Source organism: Meriones unguiculatus, chromosome 7, assembly GCF_030254825.1.
Source record: "Meriones unguiculatus strain TT.TT164.6M chromosome 7, Bangor_MerUng_6.1, whole genome shotgun sequence".
Lineage (NCBI taxonomy): Eukaryota > Metazoa > Chordata > Mammalia > Rodentia > Muridae > Meriones > Meriones unguiculatus.
The window spans coordinates 47,612,524-47,624,061 of NC_083355.1; the positions used below are offsets into that span (position 1 = coordinate 47,612,524).

Below are 11,538 nucleotides of genomic sequence, written 5' to 3' on the forward strand. Positions count from 1 at the left end.
AGAACAAGAGCTCAGGAGCTCCTGATCCACCAGCCAAGGCCAGTAAGAGGCTGCCTGAGTCAGAGCCTGGGACCCAATTCTGTCTTGACTCTCTTTGTTTCAAGGGACAGAGAAGCCAGCTCCAAGGAAGCATAACCAGCTCATTCAGCTGGCCTGACCCAACAATAAGCATCTCGTGCCTCTCCTGCTTACGTCGGCTCTAACTCCACCAAGGAAGTGCTGTAATTTGCACAAGCTCCTGTTGGGTCACAGTGCTTCCCTGAGCTAATCACTGACCAGGAAGATAGAGTGCTACGACTGGCCAGACTGAGGTACTGAATTGGAGGAAGGTGTTTCCTCAGGAACACCAGAATGGCAGTGGAGCTAGATGGACTGCTTCCTTGTCACCTGTGCATTATTAACATGTTAGCAACCAAAACATTGGCCACTGCATCCCAGTCTCAACAGCCAGTCTACATCCTCCTAAGAAAAGGCTGCAAACTTAAGGTTACCCAGGGTGGAAGGCAAACAGCAAGGCCAGGTTACAAGAAAAACAGATGGTCTTTTTCAAATGCCACTTTAGTTGCTGAAGTTCCTTGGCAGTCAGCAGCAGGTTCCACATCTCAATCTTAGTTTATAGCAACTGGCTCTGAGACAAGCCAAGAGGAGATGCGACTGGCTACTCTAGAAGGCCCAAGACCCAGTGTCCTAGAAGAGCCCAGGATAATTTCAGGTGGCCCAGAATGGTAGTCCACAGCATCAAAGAACACAGCCCAGCACAACCAGGGCTGAGATGAAGAGGCAGCCTAATCAAGACAGTGTTGCCTAGTCATGGAGTGTTCAGGAAGGGTGGCGGACACACAGGGCCCAACAGCACAAGAGGAGAGCTTTGAAGTCAGGTGAGTGCACAAATGGTTCTGGTAAAGCCAAAATGCAGGGGACATCCCCAAAAGGGGATGTACACAGAAAGGGAAGGCCAATATTGAAGGCAAGGGCAACGGTTCACTCTAAGACTGAATCATGATGGGTACAGGAAACAATGCAGCAGCAACCCAGGAAGGCATTCTGGCAATACAGCAAGCAAGCACCCTGGTGCCCACAGATGGCTTACTTTACAAAACAGACAATGCCATTTGCATTCAGTATCTGCTGGGATAGAAACCACATCTGAGACAGGAGACAGGACATGTCCCTAGTTCCTGGAAGGACTAGTGCAGCATGAATTCCAACCTTTCATAGCATTACCCTCATGCAAGCATAAAAAGCCAAATGCACCATGGTGTGGTCCTCTAATCCTGGCCAAGACCATCATAGCCAGTTTGTTGGTCCTGTAGGCTCCAATTTCATGATTATCCTGGGACACCAACTATTTCTATTTACACAGTAGTTCCTGCTTCTGGAAACCTCCTATGGGTACTGGCACTTTCTTATAGCCTATCCACTACCCTCCAAACAACAATTGGCTGGCCTGGTTCAGAGGAGCTGATGTCTTTGCCACCACGTGGAGGAAGCCCTACATGCTTGAGCATACACAAATGTAAGTATGTAATAAGTACATGACAACATAAAATGCAGTACCTCCCCCTCTCCCACCTCAACTTTAAACCCAAACTGCAATGGCTAAGCTTTGGGAAGACATAAAAGGAAGCCTGGCAAAGTAAGAGTTTGGCAGCCTGGATAGAAGATACTGTGCATCCCTTTTCTGGGAAATCAGCTCCCAATTTCTTCCTTGGGAGTCACCAACTGGCAGTGTGTGAACTCAGCTCCTTTAAAACCAGTGATAGCAACGCCCATTCACAAACCTTCCTCTACCAGCTAACCCCAGGCTGCCAACACCTAGGAAAAGCAGAGAGCCAAGGGCTCTCATGCTACTCAGAACATCCAGAGCACAGGAAAAGACAGTGCTCATGCAACAAACATTCCTTGGGCCTGTCGTCTGGCCAACCTAAGGGAAGCAGCAGCCCAGAAACACAGGTATTGGTTTCAGGTTTCTTGGGGTTAACCAGAGGGATGGGATAGACAAGAGGAAACAGGAAAGGCAATCAGACCAAACCAGATGTCCTGGTCCCAAGCCTGGGGGCCCTCACTCCACACAAGCACCCCCAAAAAAGAAAGAAAAGAAAACTATTACCATTAACTACAGTTCACCCTAAGGAAACTCCAACCTAAGCCAGGAAAGGAAAGGTGACAATAGGGCCACCATCACTATTTATAGTACTCTCTCAGCAGCTCACCAACCACTGATGTATGTGTGCACTACAGAGCTCCTGACCAGTCAAGGCAAACCACAGTCAATCACCAACAAATCACACTGCACCTGGCAAAGGGGCCCCTCTGCCCAGAGTCTCTGCATCAGCTAGATCTCCCTCCAGTTAGACCTCCCTCCTTAGTGACACTGAGGGGAAGAAGTCTATGGGTACATGGTAAAATCCAAAAGACTCCAGGTCTGAAGCACTCATATGCCCAAGACCTTTAGGTAAGGGATACCCATCTGTTTAACTCTCCTCTCAGCTATCCCAGCAAAAGGACCAAACTCCAACATAGCCTCATTCCATCCAACCATGTGGCTGCCAAGCCTCCGTTCCCACAGCAGACACCTGCCTCACAGACTCGACTCTGTGCTTTGAATGTACGTAAAGCACTGGAAGCTGCCAGCACCTGACATCCACCTGCTGCTCAGATGGGAGCTGTGAGAGTTCGAAACCAGCCCTTTCCCCAGACAACCTATTAGGAGCCAGAAGGAGCCTATAAGACAGAAAACAAGACCCTTAATCAAAGGTGGGGGTGGGGCAGGCCACTAGCTACAGGCAGTTGGAGGCTACCCAAAACATACCAACTATCCAGGACTAGAGAGATAGCTCAGTGGTTAGGAACACTTGCTTAGAGAAATGGTTAGAGAACATCTTCCAATGTTCTCAGGTCCAGCATCCATGTTAGATGATTCACAACTGCCTGTAACTCTCCATTCTAAAAATATGGCTGCCTTATACACACACACATACATATAAACATATGTGTGTGTATGTATGTGTTTAAGTTGTCCTCTGACCCCCATTCAAGTGGCATGGTATAACTATCTCCTGCACACCCAATAAGATTTTTTTAGTAAAAAAGAAAATGCTGAACCAGGTGGCAGTGGTGCATGCCTTTAATCCCAGCACTTGGGAGGCAGAGGCAGAGGCAGGTAGATCTCTGTGAGTTCTAGGACAGCCAGGACACAGAGAAACCTGTCTCAAAACAAAAAATAGATGGGCATGGTGGTATATGCCTTTAATCCCAGCACTCTGGATGCAGAGGCTGGAGAAACTAAGGTCAAGGCCTGCTTGGCCTATAGAGTATGTGACACACACACACACACCAGTTGGGCATACCAGTGCAAGCCTTTAATCCCAGCACTACGAATGTAGAGACCAGCCTGGGCTATATGAGTTCCAGGGCAGCCAGAATTACACAGTAAGACCTTGCTTGCCTCAAAATAAGGGAAGGAAGGAAAAAGGGAAGGAGGAGGAGTAGCTAGAGATAGAGAGATTAAAAAAAATGTGCCTTGACTTTGATGGGTTTTTAAATGATGACTGTTACACAGGAAGACATGTGGATGTCACAAAGAGTGATTTCCAAATAAGGAAGAGCTATGGGGATAAATGGGACTCACCACCAGGGGAGTACAAAAATTGATTTCTAGTTGTAAAATACAGGTAAGACCAGATTTCTCATCTAAGAGTCCCAGCTAAAAACAAGATAACCTCTCACTTCAGAGCCACACTCAAATTTGAGAGCTTAAAAAACAAAAACAAACAAACAAAAAACCCCGGCTATACTTAAAAGCACAACAAGAGAGAACAGACTAAAATGAAAATAGGTTTTTGAACATAAAACAGTTTGTAGCCCAGAGTTAAAAGAGTAAATGTGATGTTTTGGAGAGGTGGCCAGAAGTTCCCAGGACTCTTGCAAACACAACTCACACCATCTGTAGCTCCAATTCCAGGGGATCTGGTGCCCTCTTCTGGCCTCCTCAGGCATCTGCGGTAGGGCAGCATACAACCACTCAGACACATTAAATAAAAATTAAATTTCTTTTAATATTTCTTAAGTAAAAGAAAAAAAAAGTTGCAGGAACAGGGAAGTGAATAGAAATACAAACTAAACATTTCAAGCCATTATGGTGGAGCCTTTGAGACAGAGTTCAGCTCTCAGGAGCCCTGTAGCAGGAAGATGGGCTAGGCAGCACTGAGCCCACTTGCTTCAGGGTCACCCAGAACTGGTTTGAGGCCCGCACTTTGCTTAGTCTCTCTTGGCCCCTTAGCTGAAGATGTGTGCCTACCTTCAGGATGGAAGAGCAAGCAAATGCTCTCCTCTTTGTCTGGAAGCCAATGTGCTCATCTAGTGACACTGGCTTGTTACAGATGCTGCCACCAGCACAAGACCTTATGCCTATCTTTGAGTTCAGGAGAAACCATTTTAAAAAATTATTTTGTTTATTTTGAGCCAAAGTTTGTGTATAATTCTGGCTGGCCTGGAACTCAGAGATCGGCCAGTGCTCTGGGATTAAAGGTGTGTGCCTTTAATCCCAGAGATCGGCCAGTGCTCTGGGATTAAAGGTGTGTGCCTTTAATGGTGGTACAGGTCTTTAAGCCTAGCCCTCAGGGAGACAGAAGCAAGCAGATTTCTATGAGTTCAAGGCCAGCCTGGTCTACAAAGCTAGGACAAGCAAAGCTACACAGAGAAACCCTGTCTCAAAAAAAAAAAAAAAAAAAAAAAAAAAAGGTGTACACCACCAAGGCCAGCTGGAACCTTGATGGCCTACCCTGGGCTTCCCAGGCTCCCAGGCTCCACTGGCTGGAACCAAGAAAATGAACTCTAGAAGCTCAGAGGCTGGAACCCCAGCTGCCTGGCAGGCCTGCATACCTAGAGGGCACATCACCTCACCTCACCTCACCTGAAGTGATCCTCTCTTCAAGAACCCACGAGAACCACAGATTAGAAAACTAGATGGTCACCACAAAGTTCAAGGGTCCTGGTAGCCCTGGACTTACTAGCCAGTTAACAATCCAAGACAACCCTAAGGGCAGCAGGCTTTCTCCCAGGATTCCTACCTTCCTGTTCTTTGTCTATACCCACACAGTATCATACCACTTCAGGTACAGTGCTCACCTGGAAGGCTGAGGCAAGAGTTCTAGGCTAACCAGGCAGAAGAGCAAGCTGGCAACTAAAAAACAAGAAAAATGAAAATGAAATTTTAGCCTCAGCCAAGTCTAAGCTCTCCAGCTCTCTTAGACAGCTTGAAATGTGCACAGCTCCATTCTCGAGTCCACAGGACAAACTGCTCAGTGGCTGACCAACCTGACTACTCCTTCCACATCTGTTCCCCCCACAGCAGACAAACCAAGAAATGCTAACTGCCTGCACCTGCTGTAGAGCATGTTAATTCTGAACTTCCAGACAACAGAGTATTTCAGAGAGACATTTCATGCTCTCAAGACTTCTATCTTGAGTCAAGCGAGGTGGTGGCTGTGAATGCCTTTAATCCCAGCACTTGAGAAGCAGAGGCAGGCAATCTCTTCAAGGTTTAGGCCAGTCTGGTTTACAGAGCAACCCTGTCTCAAAAAACGAAACAACAAAAACAATAAGAAAAGAATTCTATCTTGGGCTAAAGAGATGGCTCTGAGGTTAAGAGGGCTCACTGTTCTTTACAAAGGACCTGAGTTCAGTTCCCAGCATCCACATGATGGGTCGCAACTCTTCATAAGCACATTTATGGTGCAGATAGCAATATGCAGGCAAAATACTCATTCACATAAAGTCAATCTCTTAATTTAAAGACTCCCAGGACCCACATCAGGATACCACCCCAGTTTACCTTATGGCCTCTTCTAGCTCCCCAGGTACCTGTACACATGTGGCGCACACACAAGTTAAAAAAAAATTTTTTTTTTGGCAAGATGGCTCAGCAAGTAGAGGTACTATGGTACAAGCCTAGCAACCAGAGTTCAATCCTCTGGAACCTACATAAACATGGATGGAGAAAACTGACTCTACAAAATTGTCCTCTGGGCTTCACAGATGTGCTATAACTTGCAATTCTCTCCAATCAGGCACATCCACAAGCATGTACACACACACATTAATAAAGGAAAAGAATCTTACTTTAAATAAGACATAGGGAAACTGTTCTATTTGGGCTCAAGAGTTGCAGCCGCAAGGCCAGACATTGCACGTCACACAGTTACACTCTGCTCACCATTTGACCTCCCTGTAAGGCTCCAGATGCCCAAAGGCCAGGACTGACTGCATTCAAGTCTGCCCATCACCCCAAGTACTATAAGCACTACAGAGAAATGGCTATCAACTAGCCACCCTCTTAGATTCACTACAATTTTCTGTAAACCATGAATCCCCGTTGGTGATGAAGACATAAGTGCATGGCCTCCCAGACCTGACACTGGAAGGAAGCTTAGACACAGCACAGGTTCACCTCGCCCTTTTTGCACAGGTTCTCCTTCACCCTACACTAAGGAACACACATGCCCTGAGAATGAAAGGAGTACAGACAAAGCAAGGCAACCAGAAAACACACTGTCTGCTTACTGCCTGATGAACCCCAAACTCAGCTGCCCATTCTCACAACCAGCTACAAAGCCAGGCTCAGGACAGCCCACTCCCAGGAAATGAAAAGGGAGCAGCTCCAAGAAGCACCTTCAGAAGAAGAAGTAGACAGCCTCCCAGCACACTCAAACTGGGGCCAGTTTGAGATCAAATGGTGCTGAAGACTGCAGAAGCAGATAACCCTTCACCCAGCCCTGGCACCTTGTCATGTCTGCCACACACAGCAACATCATGAGTCAAGGGACAATACATGAGTCAAGGGACAAAACCCTTCTGAGACAGGGTTTCTCTGTGTAGCCCTGGCTGACGTAGAACTCACTCTGTAGACCAGGTTGACCTCAAACCCCCTGCCTCTGCCTCCAGAGTGCTGGGATCAAGGCTATGCTCTTTAGATCTGTGTCCAGACAAAAGTCTCTCTTCCAGGACAATGTTTGGACAGCTCTCTAGGCCTCTAGAACATCTCCTTGAGGACAAATTCTACTTTCTTCAGGGAAACAACATGTCAAACAAAACCTGATTCCCAAGTGACATTTGCTACCTGGTTTCCCAAAAAGTCAGAACTGCCATACTGTTCTCCTGAATCCTGGTCACAGCAGAGAACAATAGGAACACTACTGTACAGGCCCAGGCAGAGCTGACACTCAGCTCCTGTTTCCTCTTTCTGACAGAATCACTGGCATTTTAAATTGTCACTTTTCAGCAGAAAGCCAAGCTGAAGCACAAGATGCAGGCAAAGTTCCATGCCCATTGATACTGGAACAGGGCCCTTAAGATGCTAGCGGGTTAAATCTCACCCAGCTACAATAACATAGGATTGGCAGGCCAGGCCTTCCCGACTCAGGAAGTCCATCAGTTCATGACACCCTTCCACCAGGCTGACACCCCAACAGTAACAGGAGTTGACTGCAAAGGATGCTCTGAGCCAGGGCAGCATGACACTACCTCCCTGCTCTTCATACCAGCTCAACCCTGCTTCATGCCTTTTCCGAGGTCATGTCTCCATTTCTCAACCACAACACGATACTAATCAGCGTCAGAAGTGCTGTCACTTAACTCTGGGTAAGTCCCTAACTCTGGGCCATGTAAGTCTTTTTACATGAAGTCAGTAAGAAACAAAAGTATCTTGTCCTTTCTTGGCCACAGCAGACACTCTAGCATTATGCTGTCAGAAAGAGAACTGGCTTCATCCCACCTTCCTTTATAGGGATATTGGGGTGAACAGAACACACTGCTGGGGTGCCATGCAAATTAACTAGGGGTGTACATCTCTCCTTGGCAAATTAACTAGGGATGTACATTATCTCCCTAGATATCTGGAAAAAGTTCACACAATCCACTTTGCATGAACTCCTGAAGCAAGCAAGCAGAAGAAACTCTGGATCTAGAAGGAGCTCATCCAAGACTGCCTACCCAGTTCCTTGGCAGCAAGGAACTTGCAGGCCAGCAGAGGCAAGTGATCTGAAGTGGGAAACGATGGCTGTAGTGCCTGCTTCTGCAGGAGTGACAGGAAGACAGTGGCTCCTAAGGACATTTGCTCCAAAGCCCAACAGTGGTTGAATCAAGTTCTCCTTCACCAAGCCTTCTTTGGTTACTGTTATACCCAGGGCCAAAAGCCTGCCTTTGTAAAGCCCCATTTTGGACCACCACTTCACCTTAGCTTTTCATGAGACTATACTGTCCTTCCACAGTCTTGAAGAGTAAAATCTGTTAGCCATAGGGTTACACCCACATTCCCCACAGACACATCTCAAGCCACCTATGATTTTCTCAGTCTGATCAAGGCTCCCATTAGGCCATTCCACAGCTGGCCTTCAGGACGTGGAATAGTCCCAGGGCTTCTTAAGGAAATGGGGGCTTGGAGGCAGCTCCTGAGTCACAGGCTCAAGAGCAACCAACATGGAGAAAGGGAAGAGGACTCTTTTCTAGGAAAGGGACTAGATATGGAACAACTATGAGGATGCGATCTCTCAGAAAACATGGTTCACTCAGGCTTTCCTCAAACAGCAAGAGTGCCATAGAACTAAGAACCCCACCACTGGCCAAAGCAGGCGTTCACTATGATTTCTGTGCAAGAGTAAGTCATACCCCTCACCTTTATTCACAACACAGACTACAAGCAGATGTGCAATACACTTCAGAGGCTGTTGGCACCCTGAGCTAACACACACTGAGGTGAATGAAGAGTCCATAGTTCTGGAAGTCTGTTAGTTGCCTTTTGCAAGGGAGAGTGGACTTCCTGAAATACAGGCCTGGAGAAAGGATAGTGCTTGCTGCTGCTGAGTCTAGAACACAACAGAACCAGCTTTCCTCCTGAGACCTCCTTGGTCAAGGAAGGAGCTGGTCAGTCAGATGTCATTCTCAACTTCAGAGGCTGTAGACTTCAGGTCAGCTGCCTGGCACTGATATTTTTAAGCCAACAGCTAAGCTAAACTGCCCAGCCATAATTGCACGTTCATAAAGGTAAGCACTACATGACACCATTCTCTGTCACTTTTCTCTGAAGAGGGTTAATTTTAGTGTTGGCTCTTCAACTCTGTCCCCGTTTTGTATTTTTTTCCATGAACATCCTAAATATGTGTCAATTACCAAGTGGTGGAGCTCATCAGTGGACAGAGCAGAGCAGAGAGCCCTGAGCCAACACGCAGCTCTTACCTAGCCCTGAGAAATCCCAGAGAAAGTGCAAATGCGGGGCACCCTGGAATACCTCAGCAAGAAATCAAGGACAGTCCGCCAGGCTGAGTTTTACAAAGATCCTGCAAAGCCAACACCTGTCACATACATCTAGTTGTATTAATGGATGGTCACCTACACAGTGCGTTTAGGGAAACAGTTCTCTCCTCACTCAGAGACAAGATCTCAACTCATGCCACCACAATAAGGTCTTCCTATCACTAAAGCCATTTGTAACACTTAGGCACAAGGAAGAGTCAAGAAACTAATGTGTGTGGGCCAAGTATGGTGGCACATGCCTTTAATCCCAGCATTTGGGAGGCAGAGGCAGACAGATCCCAGATCCTCTGTGAGGCCAGCCTGGTCTAGATGCATAGTTCCAGGTAGACTCTGTCTCAAAAAAAAAAAAAAAAAGAAAAAAGAAAAAAGAAAAAGAAAGAAAGGAAAGAAGAGAAACTAAAATATGGGCCTTCTTTCTTAATAACCCTTAAGTCAGAGCCTTACCTATCACTGGACCCCCAAGGTTGTTGCCCCACCTGATCTACAGCAACATGACTACCTGTCAAAGCACTTGCTGATCCCAACACCCTCACAGGCAGCAGTCAGGTCCCCTGATAATATTTCAGCAAAGAAATTACACTGTGGAGGGTGGGCAGTGGTGGTTCATGAATTTTAATCCCAGCAATCAGGAGGCAGAGGCAGGCAGATCTGAGGCTAGCCTTGTCTACGAAGAGTGAGTTCCAGGACAGCCAGAGATACACAGAAGAGGAACCCTGTGTCAAAAACAAGAAAAAAAAAAAAATTAACTGTGTGCACTGTGGCTTCAAAAGAGATGCGAGAGCCACCAAGGCTGTATTTTCATATTACCTGTTTTTGTCTTTTAATATCCTAATCATGTGATTATACAGTCAGTAATACAATCACTGACAAAACAAAAACAAAAACAAAAGCCAAAAAGCTACAAAAAATACCTTCTGGAAAATTTTAATCTAGCCTGTCCCTACTCCACACTCACCCCAAAATATCTAAAATATTTACTAAATTACCATAAGTTGATTTTGATGGGACCTGAAGGCCAGGAAAGACCAAGACACCTCCATCTCTACCAAGACTGCACAAACAATGTGACTGATTCTTCTAACACACCAGAATACTGCACAATGCTAAGAGTAAAAAGCCAAGCAAGGGAACCCACAAAGGCTCCCTGCTCAAACCTGTTACTGGCCAAGCCCAAGATGATTTTTCTTCCATTTCGAGCATATTAAAATGTGATCTCAAAGACCACTTCCTGATCTCCCAGCAAACACTTCATATCTGAATGCCTGTGCATCACCCCATGGCCCTGCTCCTGCCAGGCACAAGGACCTCCGACCCCTACACTGCCAACAAACCTTTGGAAAAAAATACAGGAACAGGTGAGATTAGTCTATGCTCACACAGGAAGACAAAGGTGTCCCTCTGCTCACAGGGCTCTTAGCAGAAGAAAATGTGACACAAAGTTAGCCCTTCCAGTTAAATCTTGACAGCCTAGGGCCCAAAGCTCCAGAATGTCCTTCAAGTGGGCAAAGAGAGATGGAAGTAGGACCGGAAGGTAGGGGTGAGAAAACAATCAACTGTGATGAGCAGTAATTCAGTACCAAAACCCCAGGCTTTGGCTTCTGATCAGACTCGAAACGGAGTATGTAGGCCAAGAAAGATGACAGGAAGGATCCTACCCTCTGTAGGCAGCGACCCCAGGGGAGGTTTATCCGGCTATGTCCAGTCTTAGAGAAGAGAGGAGACACTCCAGGGATCCTAGGCAACAGACAGGGGCACAGTGGGCCTAGGGCTCCCTACAAGCCCACGAAGGAGATTTCATCCTATAAGACCGAAAGGGAGGAAAGGCCGAGACTCGGGAGACGCGGGCTACCCGAGTCATCGCGGGGACACCAGTTGCTTCTCACCTTGCCCCCGGCAGGGAGACCTTCCGGGGGGCTCTCAGTTCCCGGGGTCGGATAGAGACAGGTGGGGCACGATGGGAAACATGAAGGGCAGTCGGGCTGGGACAATCGAGGAGAACCAGCTCTGATCAAAGCTCCGAAAGATCCCTCAGTCCAGGCCGCGTGAAGCCTCGGCCTCAGGTACCCTTAGCTGCCGGGCTATCCGCCTTGCCTGAGCTCCCGGACCCAGGACAACCAGAGACCGGGATGGCAGCGACTGTGATGGGCAGAGCGCCGCCGGGAGAGGACCCCTGGCCGGGGACGCGTTGGAGGGGGAGGGTCCCGGCACATGCGGCCTCGGTCCCCG

General features: G+C 47.4%; 1 protein-coding gene across 2 annotated transcripts in view; it reads right to left on the reverse strand.

Moving 5' to 3' along the window:
- Positions 1-11,538, reverse strand: part of Med26 (mediator complex subunit 26) — a 51,999-nt gene that overhangs the window by 24,447 nt on the left and 16,014 nt on the right. The window contains exon 1 of one of the 2 annotated variants that reach the window (XM_060387363.1): positions 11,196-11,494. The exons of the other annotated variant lie outside the window; for it this stretch is intronic. The gene's annotated coding sequence lies outside the window, so the exon portion shown is untranslated. Of the gene's footprint in view, positions 1-11,195; positions 11,495-11,538 lie in introns of those variants that run through there. 2 annotated transcript variants of the gene reach the window in all.